At 40.5% G+C, this 14006-nt stretch overlaps 1 protein-coding gene across 1 annotated transcript in view; it reads left to right on the top strand.

Moving 5' to 3' along the window:
- Positions 1-2714, top strand: part of LOC147871696 (transformation/transcription domain-associated protein-like) — a 428129-nt gene extending 425415 nt beyond the window's left edge. The window contains exon 12 of the mRNA XM_087360413.1: positions 2555-2714. The gene's annotated coding sequence lies outside the window, so the exon portion shown is untranslated. The remainder of the gene's footprint in view (positions 1-2554) is intronic.
- Positions 2715-14006: the final 11292 nt, after the last annotated feature.

The raw sequence follows: 14006 nt of genomic DNA, 5'->3' as shown, positions 1-14006 counted from the left end.
TGAGATTGTGGCGGGCACCAACCAATTAACAAAGCCAAATTTTGTTTTCTCTGGACAAATAAGATACGGACACCAAATAATACACAAAAGAACACGACGTTTATTGATACAAGAAACCACGCAATAAAAAATACGTACTTTTATAAGTACAATTATTATTACCCAAGTGGGAAGTTAGTGTGATGTTTGGCGCTGCATTTCAGCGGCCAGTTTTACAAATTTGGAAGAGTAGGATGATGTTGCTGCTCGCAATCGTCAAGATGGGCATTAGTACGTAGAGAACTGTGCTTTGATTTTATAATGTTCATGGTTGAACGGCATTTATTATTCAGTATAACCTCTTTCCGTATCAACGCGGGCACCGCGTTGGGGACCACTGTTGTACATTATTTCGCCCTCACATCTTCGTCAGTTATCAGAGTGATTATTCTCTTGTAACATTGATGTCACTGTTAGGTCAAGGTCATGACAAAGTCAAGACAAGATCGCCCCAAAAGTTTGCCAGATAGAGGTCTTTAAAATTCTCAAGGTCATACGTATTTATGCCAAACGGCAAATACCTGATTGACCATACTCATGTCAAAATGAGGTCACGTATAGGTCAAGGAAGCCACGACAAATTCGGCCCAATAGTTTCGTAGATACTGGTCTTAAAAAATCTCAAGGTTATATCTTCTCACCAATATTTCTGCTAGCCAGCCACCCTAGGGCCACACCCTTTACCCCAGGGCCACTACCCCAGTCGCACCCCTTCCCAGGGCTATCCCCTTCTTTGGGCCAACCCTCATGATCACCCCTACCCAAGATCGCCCCCCCGGGACCATCCCCTCAGGATCCCTGCAGCATCACCATATCCCAGGAACCACAGGATCCCCTAGGACCCCAGGATTCCCTGGACACTGCCCTCTAGGATCACGGCAGGATCCCCGAAGACAATCACCTCTAGGATCCCCTATAACCCCCTCCAGGATTCCTCGGATTTACCAGGACTCCCCATGACCATCCTAGTATTCCCCACAGATTTCCTAGGATCCCCACCAAGGATTCCCTACCCAGATCTAGCAGAATCTGCCACCAAACATTTCCAACAGAATTTCCCACGATCGCAACCCATGATTCCCAGGATATTCCCCTGGATTCACCACATAATATTACCCACGATCCTGCAGGATTCCCCACCAAAAATCCCCATATTATCCCACATAGGATCCACAACCAGAATTCAAAACGGGCGCCCTAACCCCCGCGCCCTAACCCCCGCGCCCTAACCCCCGCGCCCTAACCCCCGCGCCCTAACCCCCGCGCCCTAACCCCCGCGCCCTAACCCCACGAAGGGAGGTGGAGGCCCAGGCCGTTTCTTGAGCGAGCAGAGGCGCGGACCCGGCTCCGGACAATGGCCCGGGCGCCGGGTTCCAACGAACCACCCGAGTCGGACGAGTCCAACTCGTTGGCTTTGCGCTCGCACGCTACGCAAAACAGGACCTCGTGGGCGAGGCGAGTCGTTCAACTCTTTCGACTAACCGACCTGGCAACAGATCTTGTCTAGGGGATATAGCAGGAACATAGTAAGATTAGGTATAATGAGAGGACCACTCAAAATTCGAAAATAGTACCAGCAACGAAAGCGCGGTAATTGATATGGAATAATACCGACAGGGGGGCTCAACCCCAGCCGCTAAGTGGTCATAGGAACTTAAAACAAACCTCTTAAAGCAAAATAACCTCTTGCGCCCTCTGTGCGGGACGGCGCTTGTGGTGGGTCCCGATGTTCCCGCACAGAGGACGGTGCCATTTATTTTATGTTTTTGAGCCTTGTTTTATTCTGTACGACCATTTACAGGATCCTCGGTCCCTCGATTTGGTTTCATTCGATTAAATCATTGAGTTTTCGCTGCTCGTAGTATTTTCGCTTTTAGTGTTTTATTACTGGACGTATAATTTTATCTGCCCCTTAGTCATCTCTGCCGACACGCGTTGGATGAGTTTTTCATCTTTGCCTTTCCCAGCATGCTCCGCGAAACTTGTTTCCTCGAACAAGTTGAGTTCTTTCCGTTTGTCTGTCTCCTGCTTCGGTACAGCGCGTATGTACGCAGTCTTTAGGTAAGTTGGGGCTTCAGTCGGCCATTTTGATATTACGTCTCAGCTTGTGTTTGGTTTAATTCTCGATTTATTCGACAGCCAAAGAGTTGTTGAAGGTTTCGTGGTGGTAGTACGAAGCTCTAAAGAATGCAGGCGATTTCGTGATAGTGAAAATACTAACCGATTTTCTCTAGAAATTACAAACGTCTTTGAGTTAGATTTTATTAACCCTTGCACCATTGAAAATTTAATCCTGAAATCTGAAGCGAAAATAATAATAATAAATTCTTATTGTGTGGATTTCCACCTCTTTTTCCATTCACTGTACGTGTAATGTAAGCACAAAGCGATGAAAATTGTAATATTGATTATAATTGACTCCTGGATTTGACCTTATCATAATGAATACAGATTTAACCTGGTCGGATAGATAACGACCCTGACTTATCGGCATTTCTGTCTGGCGGCTTTACAGGTGAATTACGTCGCTTTTCCATGGAGAAAGTGGAGTGATATAAGATCGTCTATATATTTTTCTCAAGGACTGTGACACGCACATGCGAGAGTACATGTGTCCTGTTGTGGGTCCTCGGGTGCTACGTCCTGTACAACGCGAGCCTACTTAAGTCATTCAAGGTGAGTTGCATGAAATATTCCGTCCTCTGAAGTAGAGAGTTCTGAAAGTACGTTGAGAGAAAAACTTATATTGCGTGCTGTTACCGATACAACGTGACTTGGCATACGTCACACAAGACAAGATGGCTGAAATGACGTTGCAATACTGAACTAAGTATTCTGAGATATTATTTTATTTTACGTTTTGATTGTTCTGTGATTCTGCCCACGCATTCCGTCTCCTTCTAGGTCAGTGGTAACAACCACGTGACACTCGTTCAAGACTTGAGGTTTACGGAGCGGTGAGGATGACGGCCGCTTACATCGTGAGGTCGCTAACACGACAACCCGAAAATTATATTACAGCAGCAGCGAACTAAGGACTCCGGTGAGTACAATGAGAAATTGTCAGATAATGCCCACTGATCGAGTTTCAGAGCGTACGTACAGAAGCGACGTAATTATAAATTCTTGTCATTATGTCTGCTTTGAGGTGATTGGCGGAGCCCTCTTCACATTCACGGTGATTATGATATCATCATTCTTCATCGCCGTCGTGAATTTCTGAACCAGAAGATTTTTCCACGTCTCGCTCCTGGACGCTGCTCTGTGACGTCGTCTGGCTCGAGACGTCTGAAACGATGAGGCACCAGTGAGCGATGGACTCGGGTGAGTACGGTGATGTATTATTTCGAGGTTGATTCAAAATTATAATGACTTTCGTAGATAGTGTTCTGTGGGAAATTAGAAATTAGTATGTCTCGACGGTAATGTAGTGTCTGAGTAAAACCTGGTCTACGTGGATGGGATTTCGCGAAGGTACCGATATCGTCAAAAATCAAAGAATGTTTGAAACCCCCTACGTACGGTAAGGAATCGAGTTCTTTTATGAGTTGGAAACAGAAAGGAAAAGTTACAGATCATTTGAGAATTGTTGATGGGAAAGATTGGAAAAGGAGAAAATGCTGACAATCGCAGAGACGTTGCGTGTCCGGTGATGGACACGCACACTTGCGGTATGAGACCAGTTTCTTGCGTCTGTCTTGTAAACATGTACGGCAGTCATCGTGTAGCTGACAGTCGTTTAACTGGTCAAGGCCTTTCTCTTCGTGTATAAACACAGAAATTTTAAAAACTGACTGGTCGTCCTTACTTCATTTCTGTTGGATAAATTTCGTAAGGAAATGCTGTTGGTGTTAGGTGGACCGAGTATTGCGTACGGAGTCTGTATTGATTTGGATTAACCGTCTGCCAGGGACGCGACTAGTTTTGTGAGCTGTTTATTCCGAGAATCATAGTTCGTCTGAATTATATTTAAGAATTCAGTCCGTACCTCGAAGAAAACACAACTCTTCACCATTACGAAGATCAACTGGGTAACGCTGTTTAAGGAAATGATCGTTGTTTATTCCGAGAATCATAGTTCGTCTGATTTATATTTAAGAATCCAGTCCGTACCGCGAAGAAAACACAACTCTACACCATTACGAAGATCAACTGGTTAACGCTGTTTAAGGAAATGATCGCTGTTTATTCCGAGAATCATAGTTCGTCTGATTTATATTTAAGAATCCAGTCCGTACCGCGAAGATAACACAACACTTCACCATTAAGAAGATCAACTGGTTAACGCTGTTTAAGGAAATGATCGCTGTTTATTCCGAGAATCATAGTTCGTCTGAATAATATTTAAGAATCCAGTCCGTACCGCGAAGAAAACACAACACTTCACCATTACGAAGATCAACTGGTTAACGCTGTTTAAGGAAATGATCGCTATTTATTCCGAGAATCATAGTTCGTCTGATTTATATTTAAGAATCCAGTCCGTACCTCGAAGAAAACACAACTCTTCACCATTACGAAGATCAACTGGTTAACGCTGTTTAAGGAAATGATCGTAGTTTATAGTGAGAATCATAGAAAATCCATAAATATAAAAGGCATCATAAATAAAACACTTGGTACATACGTTGAAGTAAACTTTCAGAATTGAACTAATTGGTATTAAGCATTATCTGTTGAAGGCTTAATGTACCGTTTACATACCTTTTTCTTTATCAGTATTACTTCGCCCCACTCGCTTGTAAATAATCTTCTTGAATCTCTTTCCCTAAGTGTTTTCAAGTTCGGATTGTCTTACAGAGTGAGAAACGAAGTATTACGCCTGTCTAAATCATCAAGAAATATTATAGGACTGTTAACTTAGTTGAAGCATCTCTCTCTCTGTCTGTCTGTCTGTCTGTGTTTTTAATAAGTTCCGAAGATTAGGATGGGTTGACACTCAGGTTACAGTAAATTGGTTCATCGATTCTCGACAGATTCTGACGAATTTAGGACCGCGTTCAGGTGTGTGTTGCTCTAAAATCCAGTCGTTCCTCAGCTCGAATATTTGTTGCGCCATTGAACATTGTCTCGAGAATAATAGCAAAACTTGAAGAAGTCGCTGTTTCCAGCACTTCGTGTCCCATTTGATAAGTTGAACACGTGTACGTGTTCAGTACGAGAAAGAAATTGCTGCCGTGTTTGAAAACATGTTTTAAGCTGGAAGAAACCAGCAGATAGTCTCAATAAATGCACTGCGTGAATGGAATTCTTAGGAATATTACACATTCTCCAACTTTGTCGCATTGCTCATATCACGTGTAACCATGGATTAAATTCCTTGTGGAATCGAATTCAGACAAATAATTATCTTTTTCTGTTATTTCGTGTCATGAACTGTTGACCTTGGTTGAAAGAGTGCGTCTTAATGCACTTCCATAAAATTCTCCGCTGTTCGTGGAGACGCTTTCAAAAAATTATGCAGTACTTGAAAGAATTGGCACAATGGCGGCGTGACCTGTTGATTTGACCCTAGGGATCCGTGTAATGTTTGCCCAAGTGCATGGTAACAAATTAAACATGTCTGTGCGCACGGGCGTAATATCGAAAGTCAATTTTGGAGCTACCTGCCTTGTCCAATGCCTAATCCATTCAGAATTTTTTGTCCTAGATGCATGCAAGTTTAAATTTATGGATATTCTTAATCGTGGATTTGTACTTTTAATACATAAATTAATAACGAGGGTCATGGCTGATAGTACCAATGGAAGGTAACAGATAGTGACATACAGTTAATATCGAATTTGACGAAAATCGGCCTGTGTAATGTTAGTAGTACGTGTTAGAAACGAAGAGTATTGACTGCGAATGGTTGTTTGGAAATGGGGGGCACGTTTTGACCTTAAGGTCGTATCGCAGGGCCGGTATCCAGCCGATATTCCAGCAAGCTTCTGGTAGCGTCGGACACCATCGTACATATACGTGCGTTCGACTGTGAGTTATACAGTAGCTGTGCATGGTCCCAGATCAAAATAACCCTTTAAAGCAAATATTATTATTATTATATGTCCAAATTTCTGTAATAATCAGTGAGACTTTAATTTCTATTTTTATCGTATGCGTGTATGGCATTATTAATTATTTTAGAAAGAATTTATTTTATTGAAATGACACCAGATGCCATACTACTTTCTTTTTTAAATTTTACATGCTTTGCCATCGATATGACCATCAAAGGTAGTCTTGCGAATTTCTGAGGTGGGAGTTAGAAGCTAACAATAGGCTCAGCCAGTCAAATTATCCGCCTTGAATGGAAAGTTCAGCGTAGTGTTCACAAAATCCCGTCACTGGTGTCTTTCCTGAGCCATATTAATCCATTTCGCAACCTTGAAAAGTACTTCCGTAAGAACAATTTTAATATTATCCTCCCAGTTACACCTAATGTTGTAGAATGTAACATTAATGCTCACCGATCTTTAGCCCTGAGGATGGAAGAAATATATTCCTCGGAAATATTTGTTACTCCACATGATACTTGAACGAATAATATCTGATTTCTTTAAATCCGGGTCGTATGAGTCATTACATCCAGACTCTATATCCTCTGCAATATGTCAATTTTAAAAGAGATTATTCTTGTTTAATGTTTCACGGACTAATCACATTTCTGTTCCTTGTTTGAGTCTCTCATATCTTTGTAAACTTTTCCGCATAAAATGATTATTATCCAATTTCTTTTAAATCGAATATTGACAAATTACACCCGTATCTGTTTTGCCAGAGCATGGGATTATGAACATGTGGACGTCATTCTCTGTTCCGTAATACGTCGTTAACTGGTCAGATGTTTACAGCAGGTCGCAGTAACCCCGTACCCGTTTAACCGTTGAGCACACTGGCTAGAACCTGGTGCTGTTGGAATGTCTTGGTGTAGATAGAAATCACTGTCTTCCTTTGATGTATGGTCCCTCATCATGCACGTAGTCTGTTTAATGATCGGTCAGGGTTAGTTCCACAGATCAGGAGAGTTGGGTAAGTAAACATAAAAGAAATAAATATTGAGTTGTCCTACTCGATAGGTTTCGGGTTCGAATCTCTCCCCGTCGACAGACAATCGTTAGAGATCTTTCTCGTCCTTTTTAGTATTCTGAAGCATATTTTAAGACACATTAAATGTAGACAGCTATCGCTTTATTCAATGTAATTTCAAGTTCATATTTTAGAAGAATCATGCCATTTTATGGGGTATAACGGACAAAATTTTAAGACTAATAAATTGCCCGCTAAGAATGACGGCAAAAATGTAAAGTAGTAAACAATAATAATCATAAGAATTATCCGATTAGACCCAACATCTCTTAGCAGCGTTACCATGGCAACGGTTATTTATAAATGTTATCCCGTAAGGTCCAAAATCGCTTGGGAGCAAATAATCATAACCGAAAAATGTTTTATGAATGTCTTTTGTGATGTTGCGTCATCATAAGGGCCCACCATCATCGCTGTTATGATGGAGGTAGCAATATCATTTCCTAAACGTCGGTAAACTTAATCATCACAATTACCACAGTGAGAACAGGAGATAACAATTTACGCGCAGATTGAAGATGTAAGGCACAAATTTCTATCTTGCGAGGCCGAGGCGTAGTGTCGGGACAGATAATACCCGCATCCCCCCCCCCCCCCGAAGCTGCTTTTAATGAGTGCTTTTTCTATAATTAGTCTAGCATTTCAGAAAAGAGTGTGTTGTGTTTAGGAGATAACTTTCAACCAAGCTGTTTGTATGTTCTAATCAAAATAACGTTGACCATGAATTTAGAATCTTTTGTCTTCTAGTCTGATAAATAAAAGTTGTAAATATTAATGAACAACACACGGTTATGTTTAAATTTGGTTTGCTATCATCGTAATTAATGTTAATATGAATAATATGGAGCTTCAGACCCTACATATAAATTCTTGTCATTATATGGGACATTCTGTCTGGTTTCAGGGGAACGGCAAGTGAATCTTCGTGGTTCCGAAACTCAGAGGAGGATCTTCATGGCATTTTCACCCGTGCGGTTGCGTCTACACGCTCCGGGGAACCCGGACGCTGCACTCTTGTCGTGTTTCCAGTGTCGGCGGTCATCTCTCCGGCATATTTCGTTTCTACCATCTTTGCTGGCGAGTGAAACGAATTACTTTAATTTTAAATTAACACACGACTAACGCCTGGGGTGCAGGGGTTAAACTCCTTCCAATGTTCCTTAATTTTGAGTCTCCAATTAATGTTTTGCTTGTTCCATCCCTTGAGCAAAATGAATTCAGATTCTTTCTATTTACTCGTCTTCTTCTTTCTTTTCTTCTTTTTCGCCTTCTTCCTACCCTCAGAGGATAGACGGGTTAGAGTAGAGTTGTAGCTGCATGCATTCTTAACCACTAACAACATCATCGACCCTGCAGTCCAGCCGCTGCGCTGCAACGGAATATCAGCGGAATCCAGCAAAGACGCAGTTAGTTTGCCCACAATATTAGAAATGTTGAGGGTGTGAGGTCACAGACCATGCGTTAAGTTGCAGTGGTGGGATTTGCTAAAGCATATATAGAAGATATTGAGGATTTTAAAAAGTGGGGATTTTCTGTTTTGATGATCTGAGTAACGGCTAGCTTTTCAAGTTAAGTAATTTTGAGGTGACTTAAGCGTCTGCTAACACAAACTATAAAGCGGGGAAGATTTTAAATTTGGAAAATTTCATGGGGCTGAAAACTACATTATCGTTCTTTATTTACATAGCTTTGCCCTTAGATTACAATCATATTGCAGGACAGACGTACAGTTCAAATTTAACCACCTCTGACGCAGACAAAGTTCATTCAGTGAAAGTGATTGAGATTTATGGTATCGTAGGCATCAGTACTATGACATTAAAGTGTGGATTGATGGGAGATCCACACTGAAATTAGGGACGAGACGTAGTGGACAACGAAATCACATACAAATAACATGTGAATAAAATAATACAGGCTTTTTGAAGCCGAAATAATTGAAACGCCGCCACTGAGATTTTAAATGAAGTTTTCAGATTGTTATATGTTCAAGATGTTATTTAATAAATAAATAAATAAATAACTTGTACTTTTATTTTTTCCGATTGTAGAAACATCGAAAACTGTAACACTTGCTTGTATACCTCTGTTTTCATCTCCCTTTATAACAGGTAGAAGAACGACATGTCACTATTTCGTCTTTAAATTTTCGCATATGAGTTGACTTTCAATGAGATCAGATTTTAACAGCAGCTAAAATTTCCATGACTTGTTACATTATAATTATTAATTATATAGTAGCGTACTAGCAAATTAAAGTGTGCATTGATGGCAAACCAAAAGTTCTCAATTGGATTTAAATCTAGCGAGTTTGGTGGCAAAAATTCAACTTTGCATCCGACACTTTCTATTAATTCCCTTGTTCTTTCAGAGTTATGAAAGCTTGCATTGTCAAGTCATTTGCAAAGAACGTCGCTCATATTATATATAAATCAAATAATACAGAAATCATAGAGAGCCTCCCCCCCCCAAAAAAAGAAGTCAACTAAAATTGCTCATTGCTTTGTGAATGGAGGCAGCGCGTAGCTCTGAAACGTGAGTGAACTTGTAGCAGACGACACGAGAAACAACGGACGATTGCCATGTCCAGCGACGACGTCATCTAAGAAACCTCCAGTTCATCGCTGGTGGGTGAAATTTATCTCTTCAATGTTGCAGTAGAAGTAGTTTGTAGCTTAGTTTTTGCCAGTATCCCGTAGTTGAGAGGTTTTATCTAATGAAGTCCTTGTTTCCATCCTTGAAGGAAAACGAATTGCAAATCTTCATCTTCTCGCTCTTTCTCATCATCTTATTACTTACACGGGATAGACTAATTTCTTTTTAAATATAAGTTGCGTCCGTGTTTAATTACGCACTACGGCATGAAGGCGTATGGGTTATTGAAGGTTTAGGTACGTGCATCTTTAACAGCTAGCTAGATAGAGATACGTGGACAGCATCACGTTCCAGCCGGTTTTACCCGAAGGAAAAATTCACGGTATCTTCTGTGTATATTATTGAATTGGACCGAACTTGATTGTGTCGCTGTCGGTAGTTGAACCGCGGACTTGCAGAGGATCCAGAAATAAAGTATTAATCGTGGTAAAAATCGGGGATGACTTAGAAATTACAAGTGAATACGGATTTTGGGTATGAAAAAAACCCCGAAGGGAAGACATAAAATTTGATGTGAAGATAATATAGTGTCTAGTAGTAACAGGTGCTGTGAACATGGCAACTGTCCAAGTTTCTCATGCTTACTGCGTGGCCGGTTTCAAAGATGGCGTTGCAGCAGGAGAAGGCTTTCTGTGTGCTCCGTTTTGAGGTGTCCAGAGCGTGAGTTTCGTGCACGGTTTCAAAAAGACGCACCACACAAGAATAACATAAGCAGGTGGTACCGACAGTTTGTAGAAACTGGATGCTTGTGTAAAGGCAAGAGTCCTGGTCGACCTCGTATGACTGATGACAACATTGAAAGAGTTCGTGAGGCGTTTCAGCGAAGTCCCCGCAAGTCAGTGGCTAGAGGAAGCATGGAATTGGACATGCCAAACCGTACAAGATTGCGATTGGTGCAGGCCCTTAAACCATCAGACAAAGTGAAAAGGCGAGGCTTTTGCGAGGAGATGCGGTTTAAAATGGAGGAAGATGGGTTCGTCGAAAGACTGATCTTCTCCGATGAAGCCACATTCCACATCAGTGGCAAGGTGAACATACACGATGTCCGTATCTGGGGAACCGAGCACCAGCGTGACTCTCCAAAAGTCAACGTTTTCTGTGCGGTGTCCAGCAAAAAAGTGCACGGCTCATCTTTCTTCGCTGAAGCAACTTAGACAGCGACTCATTTCTGGACATGTTGGAAAGCTGGTTGTTACCCCAACTGAATACCAATTATGACGATTACATTCTACAACTGGACATTTTCATAGGAATGTACGAGTGCTTCTCAACCATGTCTTTCCACAGCGCTGGTGTGGGATGAGTTTGATTACCATGTGGATGTGTGTCGTGTGATCCAGGATGCACACATTGAAGGATTGTAATGAACGCATGAGAAACTTTGAGAGTTGCCGCCGCTGACGGTGTATGTTGTGCACATGTAAGTTGGTAAATAATTTTTTTATTAACGTTTGAAACCGCACCATTCTTTTGTGTATACACTGTACTGCCTCTCCAGCCAAGCGTCCCACATGGCGTGTATGAGGACTGCGTTACTTTTTTCATATGACATAATAGATTTTTGGCTACATGAGTGGATACACTTGAGTATGTGTGGAATACATTCTTGGATTAAATATTTTAGTTTAGTTATTTAGAGAAAGAAGCCAATTATATTATTAATATGTTATGAATACAAATACTCATTAGAGATGGGGTTTAGGTATTTTCAGAATTAGCTTCGAGGATGTAGTGAAAAGCGATCCTTACTCATATAACATTTGATGACAGACGGTTGTTCACTCAGGCCACAGAATAGTAGGAGTATAAAAGATTATCAGGCCGGCTTTAGATATCTCGGTTTCTCTACCTATATAATCTATCTATTCTATCTATCTGAATATCTCTATCTCTCTCTCTCTGTGTATCTGTTTCTCTGTCTCCTGTCTATGTGTCTGCCTATTTATCTATTTACCCATCTACATATCTATCCATCCGTTCATGTATTTACCAATCTATGTATACATACGAAGATTAACCCAAACACGCACCCACCCACATCATGCATGTTTTGTAGCTCGTATTTTGTTTGTTAAGACAAAAATTAGTCACACATCACACAGAATTTATAATATTTCAAATGGCAATTTATTGTGTCATACGCTACTGTATGATGATGTATTGTGTTCCTTGAGCTGGTGTGCTGTATGCAAGTGCGTTGTTTTGTGATATTTATACTTTATTCCGATGAATTCCATAAGACACGACAAGAGTACATTTACCTATGACGTACGAGATTGAGAAAAGACAGTACCACCGTGAAGACAAGGCAGAGGTACATTTAGCAATGACACGCGTGTTTCAGATACGTTACCAACAGTTTGAAGACACGGCAGGAGTTTTGTCTCTCAGTTTCCTACAGATCGGAAGATATATGAATTTGAAAAATTGACTTTCGAATACCCGCGAAAAAGTAAAAGTTCTCTATCCTGCAAACCCTTGGACGTACATTGTCGTGACTCTGACATGAAGTTGACATGTACGTGACCCCACAGTGACATGAGTTCTTTCTCTCAGATTCCTACACATCGCGAGATAAATGCCTTTGAAAAATTGACTTTCGAATAACCGTGAAAAATTAAAATGTCTCTATCCTTCAAACCCTTGGACATACATTGACGTGACTCTGACATGAAGTTGACATATAAGTGTCCTCATACTGATATGAGGTTTGTCTCACAGATTCCTACACATCGCGAGATATATGCCTTTGAAAAATTGACTTTCGAATAACTGTGAAAAATTAAAATGTCTCTATCCTTCAAACCCTTGGACATACATTGACGTGACTCTGACATGAAGTTGACATATACGTTCCCTCAAAGTGACATAAGTTTTGTCTCTAAGATTCCTACAGATCGGGAGATATTTGCCTTTTCAAAAATTGACTTTCGAATAATCTCTAAAAATTCAAATGTCTCTATCCTCCAAACCCTTGGACATACAATGACTTAAATCTGGCATGAAGTTGACATATACGTTCCCTCAAAGTGACATAAGTTTTGTCTCTCAGATTCCTACAGATCGGGAGATATTTGCCTTTTCAAAAATTGACTTTCGAATAATCTCGAAAAATTCAAATCTCCCTATCCTCCAAACCCTTGGACATACATTGACGTGACTCTGACAGGACGTTGACATATACGTTCCCTCAAAGTGACATAAGTTTTGTCTCTCAGATTCCTACAGATCGGGAGATATTTGCCTATTAATAATTGACTTTCGAATAATCTCGAAAAATTAAAATGTCTCTATCCTCCAAACCCTTGGACATACATTGACGTGACTATGACATGACTCTGACATAAACGTTCCCTCAATGTGACATAAGTTTTGTCTCTCAGATGCCTACAGATCGGGAGATATTTGCCTTTTCAAAAATTGACTTTTTAATAATCTCTAAAAATTTAAATGTCTCTATTCTCCAAACCCTTGGACATACATTGACGTGACTCTGACATGAGGTTGACATATACGTTCCCTCAAAGTGACATAAGTTTTGTCTCTCAGATTCCTACAGATCGGGAGATATTTGCCTTTTAAAAATTGACTTTCGAATAATCTCTAAAATTTAAATGTCTCTATCTTCCAAACCTTTGGACATACATTGACGTGACTCTGACAGGAAGTTGACATATACCATCCCTCAAAGTGACATAAATTTTGTATCTCAGATTCCTACAGATCGGGAGATATTTGCCGTTTAAAAATTGACTTTCGAATAATCTCTAAAAATTTAAATGTTTCTATCCTCCAAACCCTTGGACATACATTGACGTAACTCTGACAGGAAGTTGACATATACGTTCCCTCAAAGTGACATAAGGTTTGTCTCTCGGATTCCTACAGATCGGGAGATATTTAAATCTTAAAAATTGACTTTCGAATAATCTCTAAAAATTTAAATGTCTCTATCCTCCAAACCCTTGGACATACATTGACGTGACTATGACAGGACGTTGACATATACGTTCCCTCAAAGTGACATAAGGTTTGTCTCTCAGATTCCTACAGATCGGGAGATATTTGCCTTTTAAAAATTGACTTTCGAATAATCTCTAAAAATTTAAATGTCCCTATCCTCCAAACCCTTGGACATGCATTGACGTGACTCTGACAGGAAGTTGACATATACGTTCCCTCAAAGTGGTATAAGTTTTGTCTCTCAGATTTGTACAGATCGGGAGATATTTGCCTTTTAAAAA

Source organism: Zootermopsis nevadensis, unplaced genomic scaffold, assembly GCF_977971745.1.
Source record: "Zootermopsis nevadensis isolate Lab colony 2312 unplaced genomic scaffold, Znev_1.0 Znev_ptg000044l, whole genome shotgun sequence".
NCBI classification, from domain to species: domain Eukaryota; kingdom Metazoa; phylum Arthropoda; class Insecta; order Blattodea; family Termopsidae; genus Zootermopsis; species Zootermopsis nevadensis.
The sequence above is the reverse complement of the archived record's forward strand: the minus strand, read 5'-3'. Positions and strand labels throughout refer to the sequence as shown.